General features: G+C 36.0%; 1 protein-coding gene across 1 annotated transcript in view; it reads left to right on the plus strand.

The window, feature by feature from the left end:
• Nucleotides 1-16,580, plus strand: part of LOC149420522 (serine protease inhibitor dipetalogastin-like) — a 137,079-nt gene that overhangs the window by 42,790 nt on the left and 77,709 nt on the right. The window lies entirely within an intron of this gene.

The raw sequence follows: 16,580 nt of genomic DNA on the forward strand, positions 1-16,580 counted from the left end.
AGGTGAAACAGATGTGACAATTCCCATACAATCTATTTTTCAGCCACATTTGAAAACTACAGATAATATTTTATTTATTTTAGTACCGAAAAATAATACTCGTAATGAGTTTATCGCGAACGAAAATTTCACTGTTCTATCACTTATAATAACCAAGTAATTAAATTAACAAAAGTAATTATTTTATGCGGGCACCGCCAGCCGAAATGCCCGAATCCGTGTTAGAAGGAGACAAACATATGTGCGAGCCATGTGTTTCACGTGCACGCTATTAGCCCATTCCTACGGTGTTAAAGTGGTCAGTAAATTTGTAGTAAAAATGTCAATTTGCGCGGCTTGATTTGTTATTCTGATAGAATGTTCGTTTTGCTTTTTTACGAATGTTCCAGTATTACTCGTCGCAAGGAACATTTGCGGTTTTGGCACGCAGTAAAAAAGGCAAAATTAACTGTATAATAATTATAGTGAGAGCGGTTGTAATTATTTAGAACTTTCTTAAATCTGTAACTATCACTAGCTAGACGCCCGCCAATTCACATTCTCTCATTCATTCATTCTACAGTCATTGTCTGCCGCGGTTTGAAGTGACTTTTTGAAGTGAAACTTCTTTAGGCGCGTAATGGATTTTCTGGGACGGAGTAAAACCGAGTCAGGATCGACACGAAAATGCGGGTACCCCCACCACCGCTCACCGTTCACTGTCCCTCTCTCACCATATGCGCTTGTTGAGGTGGGGGAGCCGCTCACGAACGTTCTCTCTCTTCTCTTCTTTCCTCTCTCTCAGACACCAGCGAACTGCGCCACGCCAAGCATCAGCTGCTTGGTTAGTATACTGCGTCGTGAGTGTAATACGAGTGAAATACGTAATTGATTGTGGTTCATACGGTTAATTTGAAAATAGAGAGAGAGGAATAAATTAAATTTGAAAATAGAGAGAGAGGAATACTAGAAGTTTCACTTCTGTCTTGCGTAGGCTTGACACACCCACTTTTTCGATTTTGTACAGCATTGTTATTCCATAAAAATGAGGCGTGCCCTTTATAAGAATCATCAGTATTCCGGGAAAAGAGTGAATCCAAGACTAAGTGCGAACGGGATGAAACGTCAGCACGGCGAATCGGAATACAGGTAAGTATTATGAAATTATTTCAAAATATTTTATTATTTTTTAAATATTTTCTCGGTACCTACCTAACTAACTAACCATCACGCTTGTTATTTTATGACCCATGTCGCTCGTTTGGTATAGGGTGATTCATATTTAATGTTGCTCAAAAATTATACTCCTTTAATGCCTTTATATTATATCTTTTAGTTCCCACAAACACTGGCGCGGAAATAAAGAAAACAAGTGTTCGAATGACGAGACCCAGGAGGATAAATCCAGGACTGCTTCTCTGTGAGAAAGATGATGAATTAATTGGACATAGTAGACCAATTCAAGCTATCGGACAAAATATTAAAACAAACAATGAAAGAAAAAGGATCTTACAAAAAAAAAGAAATATGGACAGAATATGTGAAAAGAATAAAAAATAAATAAATAAGTAAATAAAAAATCTTTTACTATCGTCGTTCCCGCCAGGCATCGTGAGTTCAATTCCACAGCTGGATAATTCCTCCATCACGACCCAGGCAACGCTTTCCGCTTACTGTGATGGCAGTTTTACAACTAGTTTATGGACACCGTGTATAAGATATTTGTACAAAAAGTTTTTTTTTTCAATCACCTTTCTGCCTTATAAAGGATTTACTATTATTAACATGACATGTTTGTCATTTGTGAAAATAAAATATACCCATTTACAAAATACAAAAAGTTTTTTAATGTAAAAGGCGACTTCATATGCACACTGTAGGCATCGTCTTTGTGGACACTCATATATTATGCCGGCGCCAGACATGTGTTCAAATAAGTGAACACTTATTTGAAGACTTTGCTCACACATTTGGTCACTTATGTGTGTCTCTGCCAGATATGTGTTCAAAGATTTGATCACTTCTTTGAGCTCACAGTTTTCAAATAGACCTCACATAACATGGACGACGATTTGGTCGACACAGTTTGTTTATATTATTTATGTTTTTTTTTAATAGTGAATACCTCACAAGAGTCCCAACTGCTCCCGTCTGGAGCCAGTGAGACTATGGCATCCCCAATTGGGGATGTTGTGTGGCTGAAGGTAAGTGGGGAAGGGAAAGAGGAAGGTGGGGAAGTACCTGGCTATTCAGATCTAGTCACTAAGCACGGCTAAAGCCATTTGGAGCAACGTTTCAATTCTGAATGGTGGTCTTACACCAGGGCGATACTGGTAGTATCTTCCACTCTGGAACGTGCCGCAAATATACTATATATTATTTTTAATTAATTAATTGTGAAATAACACAAATTAATTAAATAAAATTTATTTGCGCACGCCGGGTTCGAACCCGCGACCTTCGGAATGGCAGTCCAATGCGTAACCACTGGACTATGCCGGCCGTCTATGTGCTAGTAATTGTCAGGCTCGATATGTCAGGCTCTCCTTGTAATAATTCAATGAATTCAAACACGCCCTCATTGTTCCACTCCATCGCTAGTTCGCTTGGTTATGGGTTGTCTGTGTACGCACGCGGCACGACAACTCTCCACGGCGACGTTCACGCTACTGGCCTTCGCGCCTGTGTGGCAGGTTTGCAAACATTTTGACTTTGATCCCTTTGATGTGCGGCAAAGAAACCGACACGGAACGGCAAAGCGCACTTAAGTGCGCAAATAAGTGAACACAGTATCAAATGCCCGTGCCACACATGTGAACACTTATGTGAACACTTCTTTGAACACATGTCTGGCGCCGGCATTATGCCGGCGCCAGACATGTGTTCAAAGAAGTGTTCACATAAGTGTTCACATGTGTGGCACGGGCATTTGATACTGTGTTCACTTATTTGCGCACTTAAGTGCGCTTTGCCGTTCCGTGTCGGTTTCTTTGCCGCACATCAAAGGAATCAAAGTCAAAATGTTTGCATGCCTGCCACACTGCGGGAAGCCCAGTAGCGCTTATTTATTTATTATTCAATTTATCTGGCTCTATGGTACCAAACTGGCTGAAAATTTAGAATCGTTATAAGAATAGTGGTTAAAATTTAAAAAGTCACAAAATATGCATAAAGTTTCATTTTAGGAAAATTCATCATTTCTATGGGCACTGATTGCAGACTTGAGTTCGAACTTTAAAAGTCAATTTTTCTCTGTATATGGTACCGAACAGGCTGAAAATTCGGAATCGTTATAAGAATCATTGTCCAAATCGAAATCAGTCTCAAAATCTGCATAAGGTAGCATTTCTGGAAAATTTATCATTACTATGGGCACTTTAACAGACTTGGTTTCGAACATTAAAAGCCATTTTTTCTGGCTCTATGGAATCGAACAGGCTGAAATTTCAGAATCGTGATGAGAATCGCTAATCGTTTTGGCTGTTTTTGTTTATTTATTTGCACGTGTAATATATAATTACTAGGACATAAATAATATAAGCAAACTGTGTCGACCAAATCGTCGTCCATGTTATGTGAGGTCTATTTGAAAACTGTGAGCTCAAAGAAGTGATCAAATCTTTGAACACATATCTGGCAGAGACACACATATGTGACCAAATGTGTGAGCAAAGTCTTCAAATAAGTGTTCACTTATTTGAACACATGTCTGGCGCCGGCATTACGACGCACGTGGCGAGCTGATTTCAAAACAATGCCTATATTATTTATATGCGAGATGATGTTATGATGTTACGAGCAGTGGCGGCCGGTGGTCAAAATATGTGGGGGTTCACTGGATTAAAACATTAAGTCATAAAATAAATTAAATAAAGGTAGATACCTATAACATCGTAAATTAAACACGGAAAACAAAATAAACTATTGAATTGATCACATGCACAGAGCTACGAAGCTTTGTTATACAATGTTTTGTTAAATGATCGAGTAAACTTCTTCGATCCAGATTTTCACTCTTGTTTTATTATCAGTTCAGGTTTTAGGTGGAACGGCATTTTTTTATTATCACTTTGTTTTCAAAACTCGACCTATTGTTTTTAATGTATTCCACATTCAAACTCATTCTTAATTTATACTTTGAACAAACACAAAAGTAATCATAAATTAGTACAACCTGCAATTGATATGCCTTATTAATAATTGATATACAAGATCGATATAACCTGCAATTAAATATCACAACTTTCGCAGAGTAAGAAAAGTTTTAAATTCAACAGATAATGCCCGTACCCGGCAACGGCGAGTACTGACTAAACTGATAATGAGTAATCTGACCATCACTCATCTCTTAATGACAAGTTTTATCATGTATGCTTGTATCGAAGAAGCGGAACATTCGCTGAAAAATAGCAGATGGTAAATTAAAACCACGATATCGACAATAATATAAAACATACGCGTTTTAGTTTAACTTTCTACTGAATAAACCGTTCCTTCTGATGTGGTGGTAAAACCCCGAACGCCGTCCATGATAAGGTATTATTTGCAAATAATAGTATCCACGCTTTTGACTGTTCCACAGAATATGCGACAAAGCAGTTAAATTTTGGATCGCAATCGAAAACGAACTGCTACGAACATAGGCACAAGTCAAAGTCGGTCTGCAAGTTAAGCGCGCCTAATAAGTAGGTACCTTTTGAATGAGATATTATAAACGAACCGAGTTTCGTATTGTGATTAGCCATGTCGGAAATCTTGTTGGTTGTTCGGCGCTCGGGAGCACATATTAGCTGGCCGCCACTGGTTACGAGAGCCCTTTCTGACTTGTGCATATGACAAATTTGTTTCTCCGTCTGGCAATTCTAACCACTTCGTTGGTTTGATGAATGCGCCCCATAGAAATGTAAGAAAAAGTGTAACCTTTTGACTTATTCGCGAAATTTTTGTGAGCAAGCAACCGAGCGAATACATGGTTACTATGTAGGTATATACCTACATCGCTTGGTATGATTATGTCCATTTAGCAAAAGCGGCCTTTAAAAAAAAGGTCCAGTTAACGCCAGCTCCCGGCACACATACCGTTGTTCCTAGCCGGCTCCTTTTATAAATTATTTAATCTTCCCAGGCATTGATTTAGTTTAGTGAATTGAACAAACCTCTATCTCGTGTCTCTTTCATACTCATGCGAAACATCGTAAATTTTTTGAAATGGAGTCTTTTTCGCAAATGGTTTTGGTTGGGTAAATAAAAATTTCCTGTACCAACGCGCGCGGAGCTGCGTGAAATGTCTTTTGTACGTATTTTTTGCAATGAAATTGTGTATTTTTCAGCCGTTTTCTACGATTATGTAATTATAGGTACCATAAAAAATTTATACAGATTAATATTACTTATATACGTTCGCAAACCAATAATTCATCTCAATATTATAAAGCATAACGTGTTAAAAGTGTTTTATTAGACGATATTGAAAATAACACCATCTATCGGCGTAAAGTTTCGAAAAATGTTTTGAGATGGCCCTTAAGTATTGCGCGTCTTGCGAGTCTTGCGCGTCTTGCGCGTCTTGCGAGTATTGCACGTCTTGCGAGTATTGTACGTCTTGCGAGTATTGCACGTCTTGCGAGTATTGGACGTCTTGCGAGTCTTGCGAGTATTGCACGTCTTGCGAGTATTGGACGTCTTACGCGTCTTGCTAGTCTTGCGCGTCTCGCGTATTCATACTGAGGGCGGGGCATATGTATAGGCATCTCGTTACTCGCTTACATAAGAAGAGTGTTTCCCTAATCTTTGAATATTAGGGAAACACTCTTCTTATGTAGGTGAGTAAGCGAGAAAGGATATGATACTGAATTTAGTAGATCGCGATCAGCGCGATCTCGACTGGTATTGTCAATAAATTCCTACAGTATGCGTCCACCAGTTAAAAAAGGTTTTGGCAAGAGTACAAAACCATTGACGGCCGGCATAGTCCAGTGGTAACGCATTGGACTGCCATTCAGAAGGTCGCGGGTTCGAACCCGGCGTGCGCAAATATATTTTATTTGATTGATTTGTGTTATTTCACAATTAATTAATTAAAATAATTTACAGTATATTTGCGGCACGTTCCAGAGTGGAAGATACTACCAGTATCGCCCTGGTGTAAGACCACCATTCAGAATTGAAACGTTGCTCCAAATGGCTTTAGCCGTGTTTAGTGACTAGATCTGAATAGCCAGGTACTTCCCCACCTTCCTCTTTCCCTTCCCCACTTACCTTCAGCCTCACAACATCCCCCAATTGGGGATGCCATAGTCTCACTGGCTCCAGATGGGAGCAGTTGGGACTCTTGTGAGGCATTCACTATAAAAATAAAATAAAAAAATCGCCGGAGACGAGGTCCGGCCGGGCGCTTCCTACCTAGTGCACACAATTAGTGCACGGCTAATGTATTATTTCTCGCTTTCGAAAATTGGAAGCTATCTTGTGCGAACTGTGAACGAAAGTGGCGCCATCTAGAAATAAAATACTAGGGCTTTATAAAAAAATATTTTCACTGTGTTCTTTGTTGACATTTAAAATCTTTGTTGTTGAGATGCACCACCATAATAAAGCTTGGCTTGTGTATGTAGAGGTGTAATATTATGTTCGTTATTTTTACTATGAGTATTCTGTTTATATTTTCAGTGTATTTTTAAGGTGGTATTTAAAATGTTTATTGTTATTTCTAATACTTTCTGATAATGTATTAAAAAAAATTCAATCCAAGATATTTATAGTTGAATTGCACTGTTTTTTTTAATTACTTTTTCGAGTTGTGAGAGTTGATGTTTATCTGGGTTTTCTATTATTTTAAAAGGTGCAGTTTTATTTAGACTATTTTCTTTGTAAATTTGTAAAATTACGTGATATAAAAATAATGCATTTAGTTTTCTGACTTTAAATTCTTTAAACAGAAGTTCTGATGAATATGTACCTGTATGATTTAAGTGGAATTATTTTTTAATTATTATTTTTTTGAATCTATGATGTATCTTAGTTTCCTCACTCTGTCTTTGAGTACGTTAATGTGTGTGGACGATTTTATCCATTAATTTGTCTTCTGTAATGTATAGGAATTTTATTTCTGTTTGGCTTTCTATCACTAAACACAAGATATTGCAGATATGTTGTTGTGTATTTGCTTAGAGTAGATTATAATTTATTTTTCTTGAGTGTTCCTTGTTTTTTATGCAGAATTGTATATAATAATTTTTTTTTAAACATAGTGTTAAGGCGAATATAAACGCCAAACATATTTGGGTTTCTACCCCTTCCATCAGAATATAAAATGTGCACATTTTTTGGTCTTATCTGCACGAGACAAGTAATTGCAGTAGCCACGTACTGTGTACCTGCAATACGTAGGAAGCGCCCGACCAGGCCTCCCCGTTCGCCAATGTTTTCGTATACCTACTAATACCTTTTTAACTGGTGGACGATTATTATCAATCTTACTTGGACAACAGCGGCAGAGCTATGACTGCCGGATGGACTCAAACTGTGGGGATATTAGTGATTAATATAATAATTACGTTTAATAATAACTGTATATTTTTTTATTGATTTTATTTGTATGCATTATTAATACATATAAAATATTTGTTAATAATACGTTACATTGAAATGTCACTTACATATATTATTTAAAAAAAATTAGATACACTTTTATCAAATTTATGTTGCTAATATATTTTTTAAATTCAATTTACAAATAATTTTTGAAGAACAATCAAATTATCAAACAAATATCCAGTATTAGAAATTATCAAGGAACAATTCTTAAGTTCTTTTTTCTAAAAATAGTGCATGAGTATATAATTCTACATGCATGTTAATTGTAGCAACTATTAAATATATAATGTAATATCAACTTGTGATAGTACTCCCTCTCTAATCACGATAATTTCTTAACTAGGGAGGTATTATTACCACTAATTAGAACATATTAGCTTTACATGTATTTAAAAAAATGTACTTATACCTGCTTTTATTATAATGTAAAAACATTGGAAAAACAAAAAATACTTATACTGTGAATTTATGTAGCATATTCATAAACCTAAAATTTCTCAAATGATATAACATTCTCAATATCAATAGAGTTGAAATCAGAAACAATTGTTGACACATCGTCTGTAATTATGCCATTTTGTAACTCCATTGATGATGATTGCGTTATAGGCGTAACTTCTACATCATCACACGGATCTGGTATTTTTTCTGAATATGTTAATTTACGCTTTGTTGGAGGTTGAGAGAGTGTTTTTTTTAGTTTGTCATTGATTGCATCGACTATAAAAGGAGGATTCCTAATTGGCATATTCCTGTTATTTCTTGGATTAATAATTTCAGGCAATTAGCAATGTAAATAAAATCGGACTAATTTGGGTTCCATTTTTATTTTCCAGAAATCGTCGTCTTTATAAATGTATTCAGTTTTTAAAGGATATTTTCGTCCACTCCATACAACAAATAAACAGACATTTTTTCCGTAATGTGAAGTTGCCCTTGAACCTGAAAATACCATTCATGTTTTGTATTTATGCTCATACTTCCATCTTTGTTTGTCCTCCAAAAAGTAACTTTCTTCTCTTGAATAGCTCTTTCTAAGCCAAGTTTGAAGGAGGTTAAAGGACATTTTACTTCTACTAGCATATCGTCGCTAAGACCGTCCGGAGAAGCTCCTAGAAATGGAAATTTCTTGTCAATAAATAGCCCACACGGTTGAATTTCAATATCGTGTTCAACGCTAGCCTGATGTAAAGCTTCTTTCTCATATTTTCTTCCGTGACTTATTGAAGATACATGAGAGATATTGACTTTGTACAGCAACAATTTTACAAGAACTGCACTGCTTATATTGTCTCTTCTACGTACAACTTTTACAAATGAATATGCTGTGATCATTTTACGCCGCAACTCCATCCATTCACTGCAGTTATTTACTCTGTAAAATTGTTTCCCGTTCTATTTTATTCCTATTTTTTTTGTTTTTCTCTCAACTCATCCAAAAGTATTTCTTTCTCCGCCTCGAAAATAGATTCAGGAATATCTGGTTTTATGCAGAACTCTCCATACTCAGCATCTTTTCGATTCATGTGTCGCTGAATTCGATTTTTCTTCCGAAAATATCGCAAAGTAAGACAACATTTCGATAGTCTGTTTTCTTCTGATTTTTTTAGTCTGCCTCCAGGAGTTTTCCCTAAAAGCTGTTTATGTAATGTATACAGTGGTTTTCGAGAGCTGTGGGATACAACCGCTGCATAGCATAGCCCTTGATAAGATTGCTTATTGGAATAATTTATCCTTTTTCCACCTACAAATTTGGCTATTATTCCGTTAAACCTCTCTACAACATTATTTCGTTTTATTCCCCATCTTCAATAAATTATGGACCTGTAAATACGCATTATTAGTCAACATAAATGCAAACGGAAAGCATTTTTTCCGAAAGAAGTAAGTCATTAATTTTGTTAAATAATGAATAAAACTATACATTCAAAAGTATTTTGAGATAAAAAGTATAATATTTTGGTGATAATAACAATATCACACAAAACTCCCTCACCGTTTGAGAACCAATAATACTCGTAACCAAAATAATGCCGACAAGAAAAAACCGTCGAAAAAACTGTCACAAACCGACTTCCGTTCCGTGCCACGTTCCGCGGCCTTCTGTACAGATCCTAGAATGTTTGCGTCTTATATCACCACGAATAGAGGCGACAATTGCTTGACCAGCGGAGTCTGGATATATTTGACGTAAGCGCCAAAGTGAGTTTTATTTATTTGTTGAATATTTTTATATGAATGAAAAAAAGTTAGTCAATAATAATTATAAAAAATAATCTTAGCCACAAAACGGTATTTTTTTAAAGGTGTTTCTTATATGAGTTCTTAGTTACCTCAAGAAAAAACAAAATTATCAGTGGTTTACGTTTATATTTTTTGTAACGCAACCAATAATTTTATTTTAATTCCGATCAATAATAAAGAAAGAAAAAGCTTCAATTTATGCATAGTATATTTTTTGGTATTCATAATGTATACCGATTCGTAGCAAAGATTAATCTAAATAGTGATTTAGCATTTACCTTCCTCTTAAGTAGTAAATTTATGTCAAACCACTTCTTTTAGTTCATTGATGTATCTGTGTTGACCATGTTGTTTATTTCCGTCCATGTTTATTAGTAGCACTGTGTCGTCCTTTTGTTTCACCTTAATTACTATAAAAGGCAATCTGCATCTGGGAAATTTTAACATTCTAATTTTCATTATAAAATGAAAATTCGCTTTCGTTGTATGGGATGACAGTCATTTAATTTTTTTGTGGGAATTACTTTTTTAGAAATTCTCTAACAATCCCCCCCCCCCATGTAATGAGGAAGTGAAATACTAGGGAACAGGTATTTGGACAAGGTATTTATTCATACTTGTACCAATTGTTCCGAGTACCAAGAAGAGCTAGTACGACTCACCTCTAGTGGGAATTACTTTTTTAGAAATTCTCTAACAATCCCCCCATGAGCAAGTGAAATACTAGGGAACAGGTATTTGGACTAGGTATTTATTAATACTTGTACCAATTCTCCCGAGTACCAAGAAAAGCTAGTACGACTCACCTCTAAGTCGCCATTTATTTAGGGCCCCGCTTCAAGAAGCAGGGAACAAAAAATTGGTTTAAAATGAGTCTAGACTCATTTGAGTGCTCCAAAGATCTCCGTTGAGGGGTGCTTCCCTTGGTGGAGGGGCTGCGGCCCCTCCACCGAGGCGAGTATCCCCTCCGTGGAGGGTCGCCTCGGTGGAGGGGCCGCAGCCCCTCCACCAAGGGAAGTACCCCTCAACGGAGATCTTTAGTCAAATGCGATTGGTTTATTCGTTATAAGACGGAAACCAAGGTACCGTTCTGGGTCTTTCTGGAATATAAACCAACATGCCGAAAGCATCCACACGCGAAACGCGCAAGGAAGCAACGCCATCTTTTATCGATATGTTGAACTATAAACGCTAATCAAAATGATTAGGTAGGTATGTACCTTAGGTACATACTTTCATTAAACTTACCATACTTCCTATGAAGTTAAAAATATTATGTTTAAATTAATATAGGTACTTCATATCAATTCACACGGATGAGTGATAAAATAGAAAAAAAACATACGAATAAAAATAATAAATAATTAAATAAATAATTAAGTAAGTAAATAATTTTTCAGAATTCCATGCCCTTGATTTTTTTTAAACGGTTAATTCTCTAGCGTTCTGCCCTAAATCAACATTATATTATGTATACAGGTTACATATTATTATTTATTAATTATATATATATATATATGTATATGGTTAAATGACATTGTCCGAGATGACAGGTGTGCAACGGCATAAGGTATATATTTTTATATATTTAGGAAAAACAATAGATTTTTTACATCTTTAAATAATAAACTTATAAACAATAATAATAATATCCAGTTTTTCACTTAAACATAAAATTATAACAACAAACTGAGGGTCCAGTACCCGTGGGCAAAAAATATTTAAAAAAAAACAAAATTGTAAATATTAAAAAATAACATAGGATATAAGAACACAAATAAATTACAATATATGATGGGCATATGTACCTAACTAAATTTGGTCGATGCGGGTGCGTATATAATAGTTAAAAAGTCTTTAAAACAATACTACTGTTGTGTTTTGTAAAGATAAAAATATTATTTTATCGAAAATTATGGTATTTTATTTATACTGCTTACACGACCTTACTGTTTTTTTTTGCTCATACATTAAAAAAATATTAAATCGCATATTAACTCTCTTTGAAAGATAATCAAATACTTTTATAATTGTGAGTAATTTTACAAAGACATATCAATATATTTAATAATATTAAAGTATAAATAAATATGTAATAAATTAAATATAATTATTATATTATTTTATATATATATTTAATTAATGAGGTGTCGACGATTATTTATAACTTCAGGTTGTACACAGAATGCTAAATGGAACTAACACAGCTATGCTGAATTAACCTTGAAATTTTTATAATTGTGTTTTCATGGTGTAATTCACATTTTACGAAATTAAAAACATTTTATTTGCTAGGACACCGAAATCATTTTACCAATTACAACCTATCGACGTTTTTTGGTATCTTGACAAAGACTTGGCAGTGTTTTTTGTTGTTTGTTCGTAAACTTAACCACGGAAACTTGTTTTAATACCTATTATCAAAATACAAATTAGAAAACGCCAAAACACCGCCACCAAGTGACCAAGTAATAAATAAATTCAATTTTCCGCCATTGAAAGGAATGTTAAAGTCAACGTGTTAACGTGCCACACTAGCTCCCTCTAGCGGCTAGAGTTGTTGGAATGGTTTATTTATGAGCTGTTGTTATTGCCACTTTTTCACTGGAGTTGGACGTATTATTAATATTAAAGTGTATTTGTGTTCAGTCTGTTAAACTGCGGTAGGGAATGGTCTAAGACAGAGGTTCCCAAAGTGGTCTATATGGACCCCCAGGGGTCGATATCGGCTTGCTGGGGGTCTATGTAATCGAAAAAAAAATTTGGGGGTCCACGAGATTCAAATGGGGGTACATACGAGCGGACCCCCATTTACCTCAACACAATATTTAGGAGTTCCGTAAACGACACAATACACCTGACACAAATAACACAGTTTACGTAATACTAATAATAGACTGAGAAATTACTTATTTGATATTTGTATGTTTATATATCGTAAAGTTGTTTATTGAGGTATATAAATAGAGTATACGTTCCTTTTCTCGTCAGAATTAATAGATCAAACCAAACCCCCGAAGACGCGAATTTTCCAAGTTGTCCTAGTCTCCAACTTGTTTTTGAAAAACGTCCAGGGTAATAATTCAACATTTAGATGTACTTCACACAGACAAACTAATTTTGAGGACATTTTGACTGTGGAAATGGAATGATAAAGAATCGGATATCATATGACAAGAAAAACTGATCGGAATAAGCGCTAACAAAGAACTTAGGGAGCAGGTAAGTTTTTAGATTCTCACGGCCAAAAGCATTTTTGTTGTTTGCTTTTGGGGTGTTATGCCGTGTTGCGCTCAAGACACATCTTCGGATCTACCGGATCTGCCCTGATGATGGACACTGCAACGCTGTCCGAAACGTCGGCTAGAGAAGGAGTTAGCGCAACACGGCATAACACCCCAAAAACAAACAACAAAAAAAAACTTAGGGAGCAGTTCTGTGGGGCCAGCTACAGAAAGAAATTCCCGTTGCTTATCCTGCTCCACTTTCATTTGGTTTAGGTAATACCTCACAAGGGCGCCCTGCACACTGCAAACACAGAGGAACTATATCGCCACCCGGTTGTAGGGCAGGCGAGGGAAGGGAATCTTTTTTACGAAAAAAATAAATGATTATCACATGGGACGTTAATAGTTTTAGGAAAATTCAATATTCGGCAGGCTTTCAAAAATATTTGGCAAGTGGTCTACGGAGCAAAAAAGTTTGGGAACCTCTGGTCTAAGATAATATGTATTTTATGAATCGGGTTCAAACGTTTGTCGAAGACGAAGACTTACATAATTAGGTATATAATATAATATGTATCCACGTACGTACCTACACGTTACGATCTTTTAATCTGAAACATTTCCCGTTTCATTGACCAAGTCCTTGAACAATAATTGTAATGCGTTAATAGCCTACGTACCAATATTATTTCTTAGAAGTAGGGCCCTAGCTGACAAATATGGGTCTTTGATTAGTGCAATTATCAGGGTGGGTCTTGTGCAGGCGTGATTGGAGCAGTCCGCTCCGAGCGCCGATGAAGTTATGGAACGATGGTTTTAAAGCCGATGAGAGTTAGCATTTGAACAAAAAACAAATTTCAGGCTTACTGTAAATTAATGTTACGCTCGAAAACGGGACACCCAGGGCCGGCCCTGTGCGGGCGTTATTGGAGCAGTCAACACACTAGGGATTCAAGAACCCAAGGCGCTGAAAATACCTAATACAGCTCCCTTAATGTTTTTACTAGCACCAGGCTCCATTTGACTTAGAGCCGGCCCTGGAGTCACCGATTCAATAATATCTTTCAAATAAATACATATTTTAATAATAATCAATTGTTTTCCCTTTTCCGCATTTATTGTGAGTAAAAACGCCTAAAAGATGAACCAAAAGTCGGACGTTAAATTAAAAATTGAACAGGAGAGAGGAATTTGGAAAGTAATTAATCTGTATTGCCTAAGAATTGATGGCCATTTGTGTTTTTTTCAAAGCAATAAGACAAAAAACGACAGTTGTTCACAGCCAGACCACAGTTCACGTTCAATGTTACACGCTAAACAGTTGTGCGATAACAACCTAATACCTAAGGACATCTGACCTCGATGGCCTGTGTACCAAAGTTCGTTAAGTGTTGTTGTAGGAGAATTATTTATGTATTGTCTTTAAACCTCACATTATACCCATCGATGTATGAACATGAAGTACTAGTTATCGGTGCAATATACTTATCTATACAAAAAATTAACTGAGGTAAAAACCATTGAGTCTTCATTCAAAAATAATATCAGAAATATTGTTCCCGTGCGGGAAGTAGGAAGGGGGTGTGGCGGCTGTCGATATCGCCCGAATCCTTCCGATCGCGAACGAACCCAACGAACGAGTCGAAGGTGAGAGGCTGTTACGCGCCGACGCGCAAATGCTCCACGAGTTTTTAACATTAATAAGTCAATTTACACGACTACTGTAAAACCCTACTACTGATGAAAGGTTATAGCATTGCTTTCACTATATTTTCCAGTACGTATTGTACAATATCTCAGCGCGCATGTTGGCATTCTGAAGTTATCGACGGAGACCTGTGCCCGGCAAACGCTTGTAACTGACTGATACCCGAGATATCTCACATCGGACAGTGATCCGATATACCTTAATGGAAAGAACAACATATTGTGCAATATAAGATAAGAGTACGATAGGAATTGCGATTTGCAAAAGAGCAATTATTTGTAATGTTTTCCTAGCAACTCCTCCCTTTGATATATACTGTAAACACGGTGTAACAACTACCTTCAGTAAAAGTAATCATTAATCCTAATCTCGTTTAAAAATCACGAGAAAGTCTAAATCTATTATGAACTATAACTGACCCACATTCACACCTCAACTGCGTTATCAATTTGTAATCATTCGAAAAGTCGTGAAGTAAAAGTGTTACTAAATTATATCAGTTTGCTATTAAATAAAATAAATTTAAGCATTTAAGTGTTAAAAAATAGACATATTCAACAAAAAGTTTCACTTTGTGCAAAAGACCATTATGCTCGTCGTTGTGCTAGTCTTTGATGTATTATAGGAATCTATACCTAGTGGCTGTGTGCTTGTGATTCGTATTACGCTATGGATTGTACAATGTACATGGCCATAGTAAGTCGTGCAAGCGGCCTTTAAAAAAAAGGTCCAGTTAAGGCCAGCAACGCGCCATATGCTTTGTTACCTAGCCAGCGTTTTTTATAAAAAATTCAATCTCCCCAAGCGACGACTCGCATAAATTCTGCCCACATATTCCCCACAAATATTCTACGGGAGCTTGATTCCATGGGGGGGGGGAGGTTGTTAGAGAATTTCTGTAAACCATGATTCCCCACAAAATTTTTTCAAAATCGGTACTCCCCACCAAATTTTTAAAATCCTTTTACTGTAAGCCTCCGTCGCAAATATTCCGTGCGCTCAGTAATACTGGAACATTTATAAAAAAGCGAAAACATTATTCTATCAGCATAAAAAACCATTCCATGCAACTTGACATTTTTACTACAAATGCATCTATCTAGGTACTTTAGAACCGTAGGAATGTGTTGCAAACGTTCTTGTGAAATATATATCGGAACTGCTCCCACAGAAGTATATCTCTTCTAGTGTACGGACAGGCTAGAGTAGCGTTTTTACCTACTTGTGTCACTAACACTTACAGTAATTAGATGAAAAATAATGACTTTTGCTAATGTAATTACTCGGTTATTATAAGTAATATAACAGTAAAATTTGCGTTAGCGCAAAAATCATTATTAGTATTATTTTTCAGTACTAAAATAAATAAAATATTATCTGTAGATTTCGAATGGGGCAAACAAACAGTTTGTATGAAAATTGCCGTATCTGGGGACTGGGGACGGCGAGTCACGGGGACTTTAGGCGTGCTGGGCACTGAGAAGGGAAGTTGAGGGGAAGGGAAGGGAGGAACAAGAAGGAATAATATATAATTACAGGTGTTCAAAATAAATAATGTTTGCAAGCTTTTTATATAATTTTTATTTTTTGTACTTTCGTAGCGTAATGTGTTGTAAGGCGTATTACACTGCCTAGAAATTATTTACTAAGCATGAAACACTAACATCATTTTAACAAAACATATATTATATGATCATGAAATTAAATTAACACGTTTTCCTACATTGCTGTATGTAATATCATCTCTATAAGTAACTTACTGTGAACTCAAAACCTGTTTGCCGCGACATCGGCAGCAGAATTTGGATTTTCTGGTTCATTCCAAT

This window comes from Hesperophylax consimilis, chromosome 10 (genome assembly GCF_061612785.1).
Source record: "Hesperophylax consimilis isolate HC1 chromosome 10, BYU_Hcon_1.0, whole genome shotgun sequence".
NCBI classification, from domain to species: Eukaryota; Metazoa; Arthropoda; class Insecta; order Trichoptera; family Limnephilidae; genus Hesperophylax; species Hesperophylax consimilis.